Source organism: Kogia breviceps, chromosome 16 (genome assembly GCF_026419965.1).
Source record: "Kogia breviceps isolate mKogBre1 chromosome 16, mKogBre1 haplotype 1, whole genome shotgun sequence".
NCBI lineage: Eukaryota > Metazoa > Chordata > Mammalia > Artiodactyla > Physeteridae > Kogia > Kogia breviceps.
Genome location: NC_081325.1, coordinates 2,011,263 through 2,026,003, shown reverse-complemented (window position 1 = coordinate 2,026,003; position 14,741 = coordinate 2,011,263). Strand labels below are relative to the sequence as shown.

Genomic DNA, 14,741 nt, shown 5'->3' with positions numbered 1-14,741 from the left:
AGGACCCACAGGGCTGGAAAAGGCCCTGGGAGCTATGGGGGCTGGGGCTTAGGCTCAGGGAACAGAAGGGGCCCAGGCATGCCCCCCCACCCTGGTCTCAGAGGGCAGGGACCTCACCTGGGAGCCCAGCAGGCTTCCTGGGCTCAAGTGCTCAGCGCAGATGCCCTCCTTTCCTCTCCTGCTCCTCCGGTCTGGGGTCTGGGAGGGTCCCTCCTGCCTGCCTCTCCTGATCTCCCTGGCCTCAGGGGCGCTGACCTTGGCTGGCTTCCATTTCTCCTCCACCCTTGGTCCCCCTACATCCTACCAGTTCACTTGGGGGTTCCTCCCATCTCCTTGGGGGTCAGAGTCCCCCACCAGCGGCCGGCAGACACCCTAGTTGTGGGGAGACCTAACTCCGCGTCTTCCCACACCGCCATCTTGACTCCACCCCCTAAGTATTTAATTTTGGAGGGTGCTAATGTAAGTGGTGTTTTGTTTTTAGTTTAAAATTCCACCTGTTTGCTGCTGACATATAGGATAGCAAATGACCTTGTATCCTGCAACTTTGCTATAATGGCTTTTTTTTTCTTTCTTTCTTTTTTTTGGCCACATGGCATGTGGGATCTTAGTTCCCTGACCAAGGATCAAACCCATGCCCCCTGCAGTGGAAGCTCAGAGTCTTAACCACTGGACCACCAGGGAATTCCCCCAAATATTTCTTTTTAATCCGTTGAAATGATTGTATGCTTTTTCTTCTTAAATTGATTCAATTTATTGACTGTGTTAGGCAATTTTCTAGGAGCTCGGGATACACTAATCAACAAAATATAAAAATTCGCACCTCCTTGGCCCCTTGCAGGGCAAGGAGGGGACCCTACCTGTTTCTTCCCAGCTGAGGGACCGTGGCCAGACCCTGGCAGGCTACATGGCCCCTGCTGGCCATTCTGGTGACCTGGTACCTCAACGGAGCAAGAAGGAAAACCTTTATGAGTGTCCAGTAGTGTCTGCAACAGAAAATAATGTGACAATCACAGTGTCTTTTGTGACCAACAAGTAGAACAGGGCAATGCCAAGTAGCTTCCACGTGGTTCATGGCCTTTTGCTCCAGAAGCAGCAGACTTCTGACCACATGGAGTCCCCCCTTTGCACCGAGCTGTGAGGACCAGCTGTCAAAAGCTGGAGGTAGTAACTGTCTTTCAGGAAGGAGGGCTTTACAGCAAATCTAGTGCTACTTTTCAGTGTTTTTTACTTTGGTTTGCAAGGCACAAAATTCTGAACAAACATTGCAACAATGCCAGCTAGCAGTCCGGGAGCACTCCAGTCGTTACTGTGTTTGAGGGTGTCCTGTAATGAGCAGTAATTCCCAGTAGAGTTTATAAATGTTTGTTGACACAGAAATAAACATGCCTGCCGTCCTACTTTGTAGAGACACCAAGGACAATAGAAGTGACCCGGGCTGGGGTGGAAGGAACAGTATGTCATCGCTCAGTAGGGACAGAGTTTCTGTTTGGAATGAAGAAAAAGTTCTGGAGGTGGATTGTGATGATGGTCACACACGAATATGGAGGTACCTAGTACCCCTGAACCGTGCAGTTAAAAATGATTAAAATAGCACTTCCCTGGTGGCGCAGTGGTTGAGAGTCCGCCCGCCGAGGCGGGGGACGCGGGTTCGTGCCCCGGTCCGGGAGGATCCCACGTGCCGCGGAGCGGCTGGACCCGTGAGCCGTGGCCGCTGCGCCTGCGCGTCCGGAGCCTGTGCTCCGCAACGGGAGAGGCCGCGACAGTGAGAGGCCCGCGTACCGCAATTAAAAAAAAAAAAAAAAAAGATTAAAATAGGGGACTTTCCCTGGCAGTCCAGTGGTTAGGATTCGGGGCTTTCACTGCTGAGCGCCTGGGTTCAATCCCTGGTCAGGGAACTAGGATTCCGCAAGCCACATGGCACAGCCAAAAGAGAAACAAACAAACAGAAACATGGATCCCCTTGGTAAAAAAAAAAAAAAAGAAAGAAAACAGCAGTGAGATACCACTATACACCTGTGAGAATGGCCCAGATCCAGAACACTGATGACCCCAAATGCCACCGAACGCTGGTGAGGATGTGGAGCTACAGCAACCCTCACCCGCGGCCTGTCGGGATGCAGACGGCGCACCTGCTGTGGAAGACAGCCCGGCAGCTCTTAGTCTTTTCCTGCTGCTGCAACAGAATAAAGCAGACTTATAAACAACACAACTTTTTTTTTTTCTCCCAGTTCTTGAGGCTGAAAGATCCAAGATCAAGGCACCAGCAGATATGGTGTTTGGGGGGCGGCCCTTCGTGATTCAAAGCCAGAGGTCTTCTCACTGTGTCCTCACAAGGCATATGGGGTCTCTTCTGTGGGGACAGTGATCCCCTCCACGAGGGCCCCACCCTCATGACCTAATCACCTTCCAAAGCCGCACCTTCTAACACCCTCACTGTGGGGTTTACAACTTCAGCGTATTCAGTTTCTGCCTGCAGTTTCTGCAGAGCTAACTACGCTTTTACCATAGGACCCAACAGATGCTCTCCTTGGCATTTACCCAAAGGAGTTGAAAGCTCACGTCCACACAGGAACCTGAGCAAAAACGTTTATAGCAGCTTAGTCCATAGTTGCTAAAGCTGAAAACGTGTCCTTCAGTAGGTGAGTGGACCAACTGTGGTACCTCCATACTTGGGGAATGTTCTCAGTGCTGAAAAGAAGTGAGCTATGAGACCGTGAAAAGACATGGAGAAAACCTCAGTGCATATTGCTAAGCGAGAGAAGCTGCTCTGAAAAACTACGCGCAGTGTGATCGCAACGATGTGACCTCCTGGAAAAGACAAAACTGTGGAGACGGTGGAAAGATCAGTGGCTGCCAGGTGGGGCACAGAGGGCTTTTAGGGCAGTGAAACGCTTCTGCATCACTCTCATGGTGGATACGTGTCCTCACACAGGCAGCAGAACGCACAGAACGTGCAACACCAGGAGTGACCCCGAGTGTACACTGCAGACTCCGGGGATGGGGCCGTGTCAGTGCAGGTTTCCGGGTTGCCACAAACGTCCCGCTTTGTTTCACAGTGTCCACAGTGCAGAAGGCTGGTGGGCTCGGGAAGCACACGGGAAGTGTCTGTATTTTCTGCTCAGTTGTGCTGTGAGCCTAAAACTGCTCTGAGAAATAAAGTCTGTCAACAAACACACACTAGGTGGTTCCTCAAAAGCTAAACATAGAATTACCGCTGTGGCCCAATTCATTGGCCTCCCAGGTATGTATCCCGAAGAATTGCAAACAGGGGTTTTAAGAGATAGTTGGACACTAAGTTACAATCTTATTCACAGAGGGCAGACACAACCCTAAGGTCCATGGGTAGCCAATGGATAAACAAAATGCGGTCCTTCCACACGATGGGATATTTTTCAGCCACAAAAGGGAAGCCAGTTCTGTACATGTTACAACACGAACCTTGAAAATGTGCTCAGTGAAACAAGCCAGACACAAAAGGACAAGTAGTTCACGAGTCCAGTCACATGGAACACCTAGAATAGTCACATTCGTCGAGACAGAAAGGAAAATCGTGGTTACCGGGGACGGGGGAAGAACAAAACTGGGAGCTACTGCTAAGTGGGTGTTGGGTTTCTGTTTGGGGTGATGAAGAATTTGGAACCGGACGGTGGTGACCGCACAGCCTCGTGAATGTAATTAATACCACCGCACCGTGCACTTCACGTGACGAGAGTGGCCGATCTTAAGTTAAATAGATTGTACCACAAATTCTTTAAAAGGGCAAAAACACCACCGATTTCTCAAATTAGGGGAGATAAAATTCCCACACAAATAATTCTGAGCATCTCTTAAAATTGTACTTGAATCAGGAATGTGGATTTATATGAACAGTGATAAAAGGGATGCTGCCATGTGACTTCTGGATTATATGTAAAATCACGGGTAACATGCTATAGCACAGCAAAACCAGAACCTTCGCGGTTACAGTCTTTACTAGTCAGGAAAATTTGTCACATTGTATTATCCAGCTCAAGCTGCTGAAACTGAAGACCACAGTCTGGGTGGCTAACACAACAGAAATTTATTTGTTCATCGTTTTGGAAGCGGGAAGCCAAAGACCAGGGAGCCGTCAGGGTGCATGGTGAAGTCTGTCCCCCTGGCTTGCGGTGGCCGCCTTCTCGCCGTGTCCACACCAGGCCTCCTTGCTCTCCTGCCCCTTCCTGCTCTCGTGAGGCCACCAGGTCTACCGGACCGAGTCCCCGCCCAGTGACCTCACCTCACCTTCATTCCCTCCTTAGAGGCCCCACCTCCAAACACAGTCACACGGGGGGTCAGGGCTTCAACAGAACTTGGTGGGGGACACAATTCAGTCCATGGCACGCATCTTACTGGTTTTTTACAAGTTAACCTTTTTTATTGGCAGGGGTGGGGGAACGTGCCACGTGGCTTGCGGGATCTCAATTCCCTGACCAGGGATTGAACCCAGGCCCTCGGCAGTGACAGCCCGGAGTCCTAATCCCTGGACCACCAGGGAATTCCCAGGTTAATTTTTTTTTGGCTGCTTTGGGTCTTCATTGCTGCACGCGGGCTTTCTCTGTTTGCGGCGAGCAGTGGCTGCTCTTCCTTACGGTTGCGCGGGCTTCTCATTGCGGCGGCTTCTCTCGCTGCGGAGCACGGGCTCTAGGCGCACGGGCTTCAGTAGTTGTGGCACGTGGCCCCTCATCATGTGTAAACAGCAATTTGTTATATTTCCAGAAGTAGAAGACACTCAGGCTAGCTCGTTGGAAAGTGCTAGAGCCAGATATTAAGTTATGTAATCATCTTTTTTTGTTTCAAATTTTGGAAGATTTTCCTAAACAAAATAGATTATGGACATCTCTCCAGGTTAATTGATAAAGCTCTAATTCATTTTGATAGCTAAACAACTAATCCACCGTGCAAATGTCATTTTGATAGCTGAACCACTAATCCACAGTGCAAATGTTCTACAAATAATCTATTCCCCAATTATGGACTGACAGGGTTTTTTGTTTGTTTGCGGTACGTGGGCCTCTCACTGCCGTGACCTCTCCTTTCACGGACAGGCTCCAGACGCGCAGGCCCAGCGGCCACGGCCACGGCTCACGGGCCCAGCCGCTCCGGGGCACGTGGGATCCTCCCGGACCAGGGCACGAACCCGCATCTCCCACATCGGCAGGCGGACTCTCAACCACTGCGCCACCAGGGAAGCCCAACTGACAGGGTTGTTTTCCAACTTTTTAGCACTGCAAGTGATGTGCTTTTATATCTTTGTGTATATATTTCTTGATATTGAAGCTCCAATTCCTATAAGATAGGTCCCAAGCAGGAATATCTAAATCAAGGGAAATACATATTCTCATTTAAGTGCTATGGCCACATCTCTTCATGACGTTTGACAGTTTTAGGTGTAGTGCTGTCCATATTTCTAACCTCTTTAGGTCAAAACAACCCTAACAAGGGACTTCCCTGGTGGTCCAGTGGTTAAGACTCTGCACTTCCACTGCCGGGGGCACAGATTTAATCCCTTGTCGGGGAACTAAGATTCCACATGCCAAATGCCGTGACCTAAAACAAACAAAACCCTAACAAGATTAAAAATACTGATATCCTGTTGACAACTGTTGACATCCCATGAAAAGATGACAAGTATATTTCATGCCATGAACTTAATGACAAAGACTGCTCAAACTCCGAAAATATAACCATATCTCTTTTGGTTTAGAGAAAATGTTAGTATTTTTCTGTTTTTTTTTTTTTTTTTTTAAAAAAAAGCTCACACAGATCAACTAGGATGAAAAAAACAAAAATCCTCGGATGACATCTACAACAAAATTAGGTGGTACAGCGATCCCAAGATCTCCAAAACATGAGCAGACAGCAACAAACCAGCTAATGCTGCAAGAGGTAAATGGTATCAGCATCTGTGTCAGAGGAAGCAAAGGGAAGAAACAGCACCATAAAAGAGACTGCCCCCCGAGACTCTCAAAACTAGCCAGCCTAGTCTCTCTTCCTTGGAGTGTTAAAGATTTAAGCAGCTCAGGAACTAAGGAGGAAAATGAAAAAGAGAGTCCAGATAAAACAGGGTGGATTGGGAGGCAGTCCTTTTATTTAGTCTTAGGTCAGCGAGAAGCCTTTTATTTTTTAACTTTTCATAAAGGCAACAGAAGATGGCGCCATAGAGCTGTAAAGTCAGGAAAACAAATTACACCTCCCATCTTAAAGTTTGGGAAACTACTATAATGTAAAAATAAATAACTGAAACAGATCCATGCTGAATCTTATATAAGATTAATATATTTTAAAAATAGAGAGTAAGAAACCAGATAAGTTCCCAAAAGAAACTAAAAGGAAGACAAGCTTACAAAACAGACGGAAACAATGGCCTAGTTGTTTCAAAACTAGTTAAAAGACATTAAAAATTATAAAGAATTGAAAAAACAATGTAAATAAGAACCAGAGAAAACCAGGGATGAAGTAAGATAATTCAGAAAAGAATCACTTCAGAACCTTCTGTCATGGAGCGGTGGTTCAGAATCCGCCTGCCAATGCAGGGGACACAGGTTCGAGCCCCGGTCCGGGAAGATCCCACGTGCCACAGAGCAACTAAGCCCATGCGCCACAACTACTGAGCCCGTGCTCTAGAGCCTGGGAGCCACAACTACTGAGCCCACCTGCCACAACTACTGAAGCTCACGTGCCTAGAGCCCGTGCTCCACAACAAGAGAAGCCACCGCAATGAGAAGCCTGTGCACCGCAATGAAGAGAAGCTCCCGCTCGCCGCAACTAGAGAAAGCCCACACGCAGCAATGAAGACCCAATGCAGCCAAAATAAATAAACTTTAAATAAATTTATTCAAAAATATATATAGGGCTGCCCTGGTGGCACAGTGGTTGAGAGTCTGCCTGCCGATGCAGGGGACACGGGTTCATGCCCCCATCTGGAAGGATCCCACGTGCCGCGGAGCGGCTGGGCCCGTGAGCCGTGGCCACTGAGCCTGCGTGTCCAGAGCCTCTGCTCTGCAACGAGAGAGGCCACAACAGTGAGAGGCCCGCATACTGCAATAAATAAATAAATAAATAAATATATATATATATATATATATATATATATATATATATATATATAAAATTCAAGAAAATTTTGTAACAAAATTTAAAACCTGAAAGGACAGCACTCTGCATCTGGGAAAACTCACCCTGAATGACATACGTGGAAACATATTTTTTAAATTGTTAGACTTTTAAAAAAAGAAATGAAAAAGAAAATATTTGGGGGGGTCCAAAGTACAAGTAAAGAAAACTGATTGTCACGAGAGATTCTTTTTTTTTTAAATTTATTTATTCATTTATTTATTTTTGGCTGCATTGGGCCCTCGTTGCTGTGCGCGAGCTTTCTCTAGTTGCGGTGAGCAGGGGCTAATCTTTGTTGCGGTGCGCAGGCTTCTCATTGCGGTGGCTTCTCTTGTTGCAGAGCACGGGCTCTAGGCACGTGAGCTTCAGTAGTTGTGGCATGTGGGCTCATTAGTTGTGGCACGCAGGCTCTAGAGCGCAGGCCCAGTAGTCGTGGTGCACGGGCTTAGTTGCTCCGCAGCATGTGGGATCTTCCTGGACTAGGGCTCGAACCCGTGTCCCCTGCATTGGCAGGCGGATTCTTAACCACCGTGCACCAGGGAAGCCCCGAACACGTTTTTGAAAACTACTGTCAGTAATTGTGTTGGTGTTGTTATTGTTATTCTAAGTCTGTTTTATACATATTATGGGCTACAGCATAAGAGGAGTTTCTAATTATATCACTCCTAATGTCCTTGAGAATGAGTATTTTCAGTGTGAAAAAAGAAGGCACAGATCTACAATAGAATAGGTTAAGTGAACACCTTTAGTCCTAAATTTGAATTGACAGTATTGGTACGAACTCAAGAAGTGTTTCCTCTTTGCAGGGGAGGGAGTATGGATGGAGACAGATTTCCCGGCTTTGTCTAGTGAAGCGCAAGGGCTCGATGACGGATTCCCGGTCTTGGGTGGGAAATGTACACCGTGAGCCTGGAGCATCTTGTCACCCGAGGTAGTGAGGACCCTAGTCGTGTTATGTTTAAAGTCCTTGAACGCTAAATTGAAGAGGCTCCCACTTGACAAAGATAAGGCAATCTGAGCAGTAAATAAAATAATTTCCATAGACTGAAACACATCAGATATGTTTAAAACCATGAGCCATTTATGATATTTCTTGTAAAAAAATGGGTCACCTTTGATAGATATGAGGGCCTATTGGTTGTTGAATTGTAAGAGTTTGTCATATATTCTGGATCCTAGACCTTATTAGGTATATGATTTGCAGATATTTTCTTGCATTCTGTAGGTTGTCTTTTCAGTTACTTGACAATTGCCTTTGATACACAAGTTTTTAAAATTTTGATGAGGTTCAAGTTATTCAATCTTTCATTGCTCAGGTTTTGGTCATGAAGATCTACCAGGGTCATGAAGATTTACCCTATGTTTTCTTCTGAAAGTTTTATAGTTTTAGTCTTTTATTTAGGTCATTAATCCATTTTGAGTTAATGTGTTTTTCGAGTTAATTTTTGTATATAAACCACTTGTAAAAATGTACACATTTCATTGTTTTCCATATAGATGTCCAGTAGTCCAAGAATCACTTGTTGAAGAGACTATTCTTTTGCCAAATTGCCAGAGAAATTAGCAAGAAAAGTAAAAAACAAGGCATGGATGTACCTTGAGGACATTATGCTATGTGAAGTAAGCCAGTTACAAAAAATCAAATACTGTATAATTCCACTTATATGTCAAAAATCATAAAGACAGAAAGTAAATGGTGGTTACCAGGAGCTGGGGGAAGGGAGAATGGACAGATGGTATTTAATGGGGGCAGAGTTTCAGTTTTACACGGTGAAATACGGGGTTGGATAGTGGTGATGGTTTCATAACAATATGAATGTACTTAATACCATTGAACTGTACACTTAAAAATGGTAAATTATGGGAATTCCCTGGCTGTCAAGTGGTTAGGACTCCACACTTTCACTGCTGAGGGCGAGGCCAAAAAAATTGAAAGGTAAATGTTATGTCATGTGTATTTTACCACAATAAAAAAATTGTTTAAGAAAGTTCTTATGTGTCTATTAAGAGATCCAAAAGGAAAAATTAGGGATAAGTAGGGTAAGGCAATAGCTTTTAAAATAGTTGGGAATTTTCCAGTATTAAAGAAAGATATGAATTTCCAGAATGAAAAAGCATACTTAGTTCTGCACAAGATAATTAAAAGAAGCCCTCACAGCAAAAAGCATAGTAAAGTGACAGAATATCTAAGACACAAAAAAATTTCCAAAAGAGAAATTGAAGTGTTTATACAAAAAAGTCAAATTATAATAATTATAAACTTCTCATTAGGTACAATACATATCTGAATAGGATGCAATCGTATTTTTTTTTTTTTTTTTTTTGGTACGCAGGCCTCTCACTGTTGTGGCGTTTCCCGCTGTGGAGCACAGGCTGCAGACGCGCAGGCTCAGTGGCCATGGCTCATGGGCCTAGCCACTCCGCGGCACGTGGGATCTTCCTGGACCGGGGCACGAACCTGTGTCCCCTGCATAGGCAGGCAGACTCTCAACCACTGTGCCACCAGGGAAGCCCTGCAACACTATTTTTAATGTGCTGAGGAAAAATAATGGTCCACTTAGACCTCTATATCTACTTAAATGACGCTTCAAGAGGGAGAGCAGGACTTCCCTGGTGGTGCAGTGGTTGAGAATCTGCCTGCCAGTGCAGGGTACACAGGTTCGAGCCCTGGTCCGGGAAGATCCCACATACCACGGAGCAACTAGGCCCGTGAGCCACAACTACTGAGCCTGTGCTCTAGAGCCCGCGAGCCACAACTACTGAGCCTGCACGTCTGGAGCTTGTGCTCCGCAACAGGAGAGGCCGCAACAGTGAGAGGCCTGCGCACCGTGATGAAGAATGGCCCCTGCTCGCCGCAACTAGAGAAAGCACTTGAGCAGCCAAAAATAAATAAATAAATAATTTTTTTAAAAAAAATTAAAGAAAAAGAGTGAGAGCAAACACACACTTCCCATGACAGAGGCTGTGCGGTTTCCCCATTGCCCCTCACTGAAAGAACAAATACATGCGATATTTCAACAAGCAGGAATTTTAAACAAGAACCAAAAAGTGGCATTCAGGAAGCATAGTAGAGAAAGAACATGTGCATAAAAGAAAAAAAGAAAAAAAAAAGGAGAAAAAAAAGAAAGAAAGCATATGTGTATATATGCTGGAAAATATAAATAATCATGCACTGCATGAATTAAAAGTGTAATAAGAATCATGTCTAATTGGAGGAGAGTTAAATTAAGGCAACCCCTGTGGCAAGAGGTGTAGGCCTTGGCCTGGCGGTCAGCCTCCGTGGCTGAGGAGGCCACCAGGCAGCGGTGACAGCGGGCGGGCCAGGATGATGTCACCCGGGTTGGTTGGGACTGATGGCCTCTCAGCTCCAAATTCACCCTTTTGCCTCCCGGCGGGATGGATTTGGGGCCTTTGGTGTTTTTTTTCTCCTCCAGCCGGCACGACGCCGGGGCGGTCGGCAGGGGGCGCGAGAGAGCGCGCTGCAGGAAGGAAAGGACTGGCGCCGGCCGGATGTTTGACCTCCGCGCCCCGCGCTGCACGCGAGGCCGCCTGCAGCCCGGGGCCTCCCCGCGTCCGTCCGCACAGGCTCCAGCTTCTGCGGGGCCGAGGCTGCAGGGGACGGAGGCAGCATTTTCCCTGACGCCAACCCCAGAGGAGGAGTGACCCGCTGAAGCCGAGTGAATCCCAGCGACCTCCAGGGAGGAGACCTCAGTCGGCTACCTGGACACAGCATCAGGAATTTTAGTTAAGTGCGAGTGAGTAGATTTCCGGAAAGTTCTGCTGGCGCCGCCCTAACGAGCATTCTCCGACACTCTGAGAGTTACGGCCACACCGCACCCTCCAGACCCTGCGGGTGAGGGGTCTTCCTGGGGGCTCCGCTTAGCCTTGAAGGTGGCTGCAGCTACGCACGCCGTCACTCTGGGCTCGTCCCTCCTCGCCAGCCAGTTCCTGTCACGCAGCCTCCTGTTCTAGGAGTGAGTCACACCTCGAGGGCCAGGAGCTCTGCAGACCGTCCTCACTTCCCGCGCTTCCCAGACCCCCTCAGCTGTGGTGGCTCGTGACGGACTCACAGCAAGTTATTATAGTCACGGTGTGTTACAGAGACAGCATACAGGTGCAATCCACCCGGGGCGAAGTGCGGGTGTCCAAAGGCAGATCTGTGGTCGTTCTCCGCATGTGGGAACATGGGGGGGCATCGCCTCCCCGCCCTCGGGGGTGATGTGCGCACACAGTGTGGCCAACCAGGCATCTCACCACACTCCTGGTGTCCACGTTTTTATTAGCCATCAATCACACTCTGCCCCTGTGGGCAGAAGTAACTTCTAGTCTCCAGCCCTTTCTGGTGGTGGCTGGGCTGATCCTCTGTCTCCACTTCCTCCTGAGCTTGGAACGGATGTGGCACAGCCAAAGCCGCCATCCTCAATCACACTCTCAGACTGTCTGGTGGCCAAAGCTCCAGGCAGACAAAGACTCCACTTATTTCCTAGACCAAGAGATCACCTCCCAAGAGCTGAGGGTAAAGGCCAGACCTCCGTTCACTACACACCTGTTAACAGTTTATAAATTTTTATAATACTTTATTAGTTGGAATATTTATAGAGAGACTCTTTGTATTAGTAATTTCCTAATTCTGAGATAGTTTCTACAGCAAAAAAAAAATCAATTATTTCTCTTTAGTTACCAGTTTTCAAGATGATGAATTATTTTACAATTATCCTTCAAAGGGATTATTTTATTAGGATGAGCACGTGATTAACTCAGGGATTGAAACATACATGATGGTTTTAATCCTCTGTAGTTATCACTTATTGATGGTCATAATGTGTCACCCTGGTCATTTCAGCTTTGCTCCTAAGCCCTTTCGCTATGATCTGAGTCATCCTTCATGTTTACTTGCTTTCTGTTATTTCAAGATGTTCCAGGATCGTCTGATACATTTCCTGCCCCACACCTGATGCAGTCATTTCTCCAGGGAGCTTGGGGTTTTTAGTGGAAAACGATTTTAGTGTGACTCGAGCCTCACCAGCGGCACATGGCAGAGGTGATGGATGTTACCCTCTTAATTAGGCTGCATTATATAAGGACTCCTCTTAGCAGACTGCAGAGATATTCTCTTTGCTGGCTCAGTGAAATGAGCGCTTATTTGGGGGGAACCTACATGCCCAGGACTCGTGGGCCACCTCTAGGATTTCCAGACAGCTTCTAGCTGACAGCCAGCAAAGAGCTGGGGCCCTCAGTCAGACAGCCTTTGGAAAATGAATGCTGTAAATGCCTGAATGACCTTGGAAGAGGGGTCTTCCCCAGTCACGCCTACAGGTGAGAATGCAGCCCCCCCGCCCCACGATCCCTTAACTGCAGCCTCGTGAGACCCCGAAGCAGAGGACTCAGCTAAGTCCTACCTGGGTTTCCAACCCAAAGACACGGGGGAATAATCATTGCATTTTTTTACAATTAAAAAATATATAATTTCATAGTTTTGGATAACAAGTCCAAAATCAGTTTAACCGGGCCAAAAGCGAGGTGTTGGCGGGGCTGCATTCCCTCTGCAGGTTCTAGCCCAAATCCATTCCTTACCATTTCCAGCTTCCAGCGGCTACCGCGCACCTTAACTTGGAGCCACAGCATTCCAACGTTTACCTCCATGGTCACATTGCTTTCTTCTCTCTGTGTGTCAGATCTTGCAAGGATCCCTTGTATAAGGATATATGTGAGTGCATTTAGGGCCCACACTGATTCTCCGATAATCTGCCTAATTCAAGACCCTTAATTCAATGACATTTGCAAACCTTTGCCATGTAAAGAATCATTTACAGATTGCAGGGATTAGAAACTGGTATCTTTGGGAGACATTATTCAGTCTACTACAGTTAGTGAGACCCATTTAAAGTTGGCTCATGTGTACTTTTTTATTTTTATTTTTTTTGCGGTAACGCGGGCCTCTCACTGTTGTGGCCTCTCCCGTTGCAGAGCACAGGCTGCGGATGCGCAGGCTCAGCGGCCATGGCTCACGGGCCCCGCTGCTCCGCGACATGTGGGGTCTTCCCGGACCGGGACACGAACCCGTGTCCCCTGCATCGGCAGGCAGACTCTCAACCACTGTGCCACCAGGGAAGCCCTCATGTGTACTTCTTAAAAACTTTTTATTCACTTTTTTTTTTTTAATTACACAGTATTCAGGTTGTCTGTCTCTCCATGTGTGAGTTTTGGCAGGTTGTGTCTTTCAAGGAATTGGTCTATTTCAAGTAGGTTATGCCCAAATTTAATTGGTTTCTGCTCTAATTCTTATTATTTCTTGTTTTCTGCTTACTTTTTATTTAATCTGCTTTTCTTTTTCTAGTTTCCTTAGATGGAAACTTAGTTGACTAATTTTAGACCTTTCTTCTTTTCCAGAAGAAAGATCTGGAAAATGCATTCAGTGCTATAAATTTCACTCTAAGTACTACGTTCATTGTATCCCACAAATTTTGGTAAGTTGTATTTCCATTTTCATTTAGTTCAAAATACTTTAGTTTCTTTTGGGATTTCTTCTTTGACTCATGTTATCTAAAAGTGTGTTGTTTAGTCCCCGTTTGTTTTGGGATTTTCCAGTTATCTTTCTGTTATTTAATTCTAGGTTAATTACACTGTGGTCTAAGATCAGACACTGTAGAAATTCTATCCTTTTAAATTTAAGGTGTGTTCAATGAGCCAGTAAGTGATCTACCCATATGAGCTTGAGAAGAATGTACACGTTAAGGGCCGTAAGTCTTCTTGGGAAATTGACTCTTTTATTAATTAATGCCCTTCTTTACCTCTGTATTTTAATTTTCAATATTTATTTGGCTGTGCCTGGTCTTAGTTGCGGCCCTCGGGATCTTAGTTGTGGCATGTGGGTTCTAGTCCCCTGACTAGGGTTTGAACCCGGGCCCCCACTGGGAGCACGGAGTCTTTTTTTTTTTTTTTTTTAACATCTTTATTGGAGTATAATTGTTTTACAATGGTATGTTAGTTTCTGCCTTATAACAAAGTGAATCAGCTATACACATACATATATCCCCATATCTCCTCCCTCTGTGTCTCCCTCCCATTCCTCCTTATCCCACCCCTCTAGGTGGTCACAAAGCACCGAGCTGATCTTCCTGTGCTGTGTGGCTGCTTCCCACTAGCTAGCTATTTTACATTCGGTAGTGTGTGTATGTCCATGCCACTCTCTTGCTTCATCCTAGCTTACCCTTCCCCCTCCCCTTGTCCTCAAGCCCATTCTCTACGTCTGGGAGCACGGAGTCTTAACCACTGGACCACCAGGGAAGTCCCCAGCCCTGTCTTTTGCCTTTTGGTATGTCTTATATGTCTTGCTTGGCAGACATAATATGCTGGGTGAAAGGAACTGCTGTGATTAGGCCCTTCCTAATGAGGTGGGGGGAGAGGGAAAGCCATCCAAAGCCCTATGACTGGGTCTTGGTCTTAGGGAGCCTGTGAACTGGGGACTGTGAACTTCACAAGCGTTTTCTGTTGTTTTATTTCTTCACTATTTCCTGGGAGAGGATGGCCAGGGTGGGCTGGAGTTGGATATTTGCCTTCTCTCAGGTGAGGGGCCAGAGGGGGCTGAAGCTGGGTGTTTCCCTTCCCCC

At 46.5% G+C, this 14,741-nt stretch overlaps 1 protein-coding gene across 12 annotated transcripts in view; it reads left to right on the top strand.

The window, feature by feature from the left end:
• ZMYM5 (zinc finger MYM-type containing 5) overlaps positions 1-14,741 on the top strand; it is a 76,233-nt gene that overhangs the window by 22,784 nt on the left and 38,708 nt on the right. The window contains exons 1-3 of one of the 12 annotated variants that reach the window (XM_067016196.1): positions 8,634-8,751; positions 10,566-10,886; positions 13,522-13,598. The exons of the other annotated variants lie outside the window; for them this stretch is intronic. The gene's annotated coding sequence lies outside the window, so the exon portion shown is untranslated. Of the gene's footprint in view, positions 1-8,633; positions 8,752-10,565; positions 10,887-13,521; positions 13,599-14,741 lie in introns of those variants that run through there. 12 annotated transcript variants of the gene reach the window in all.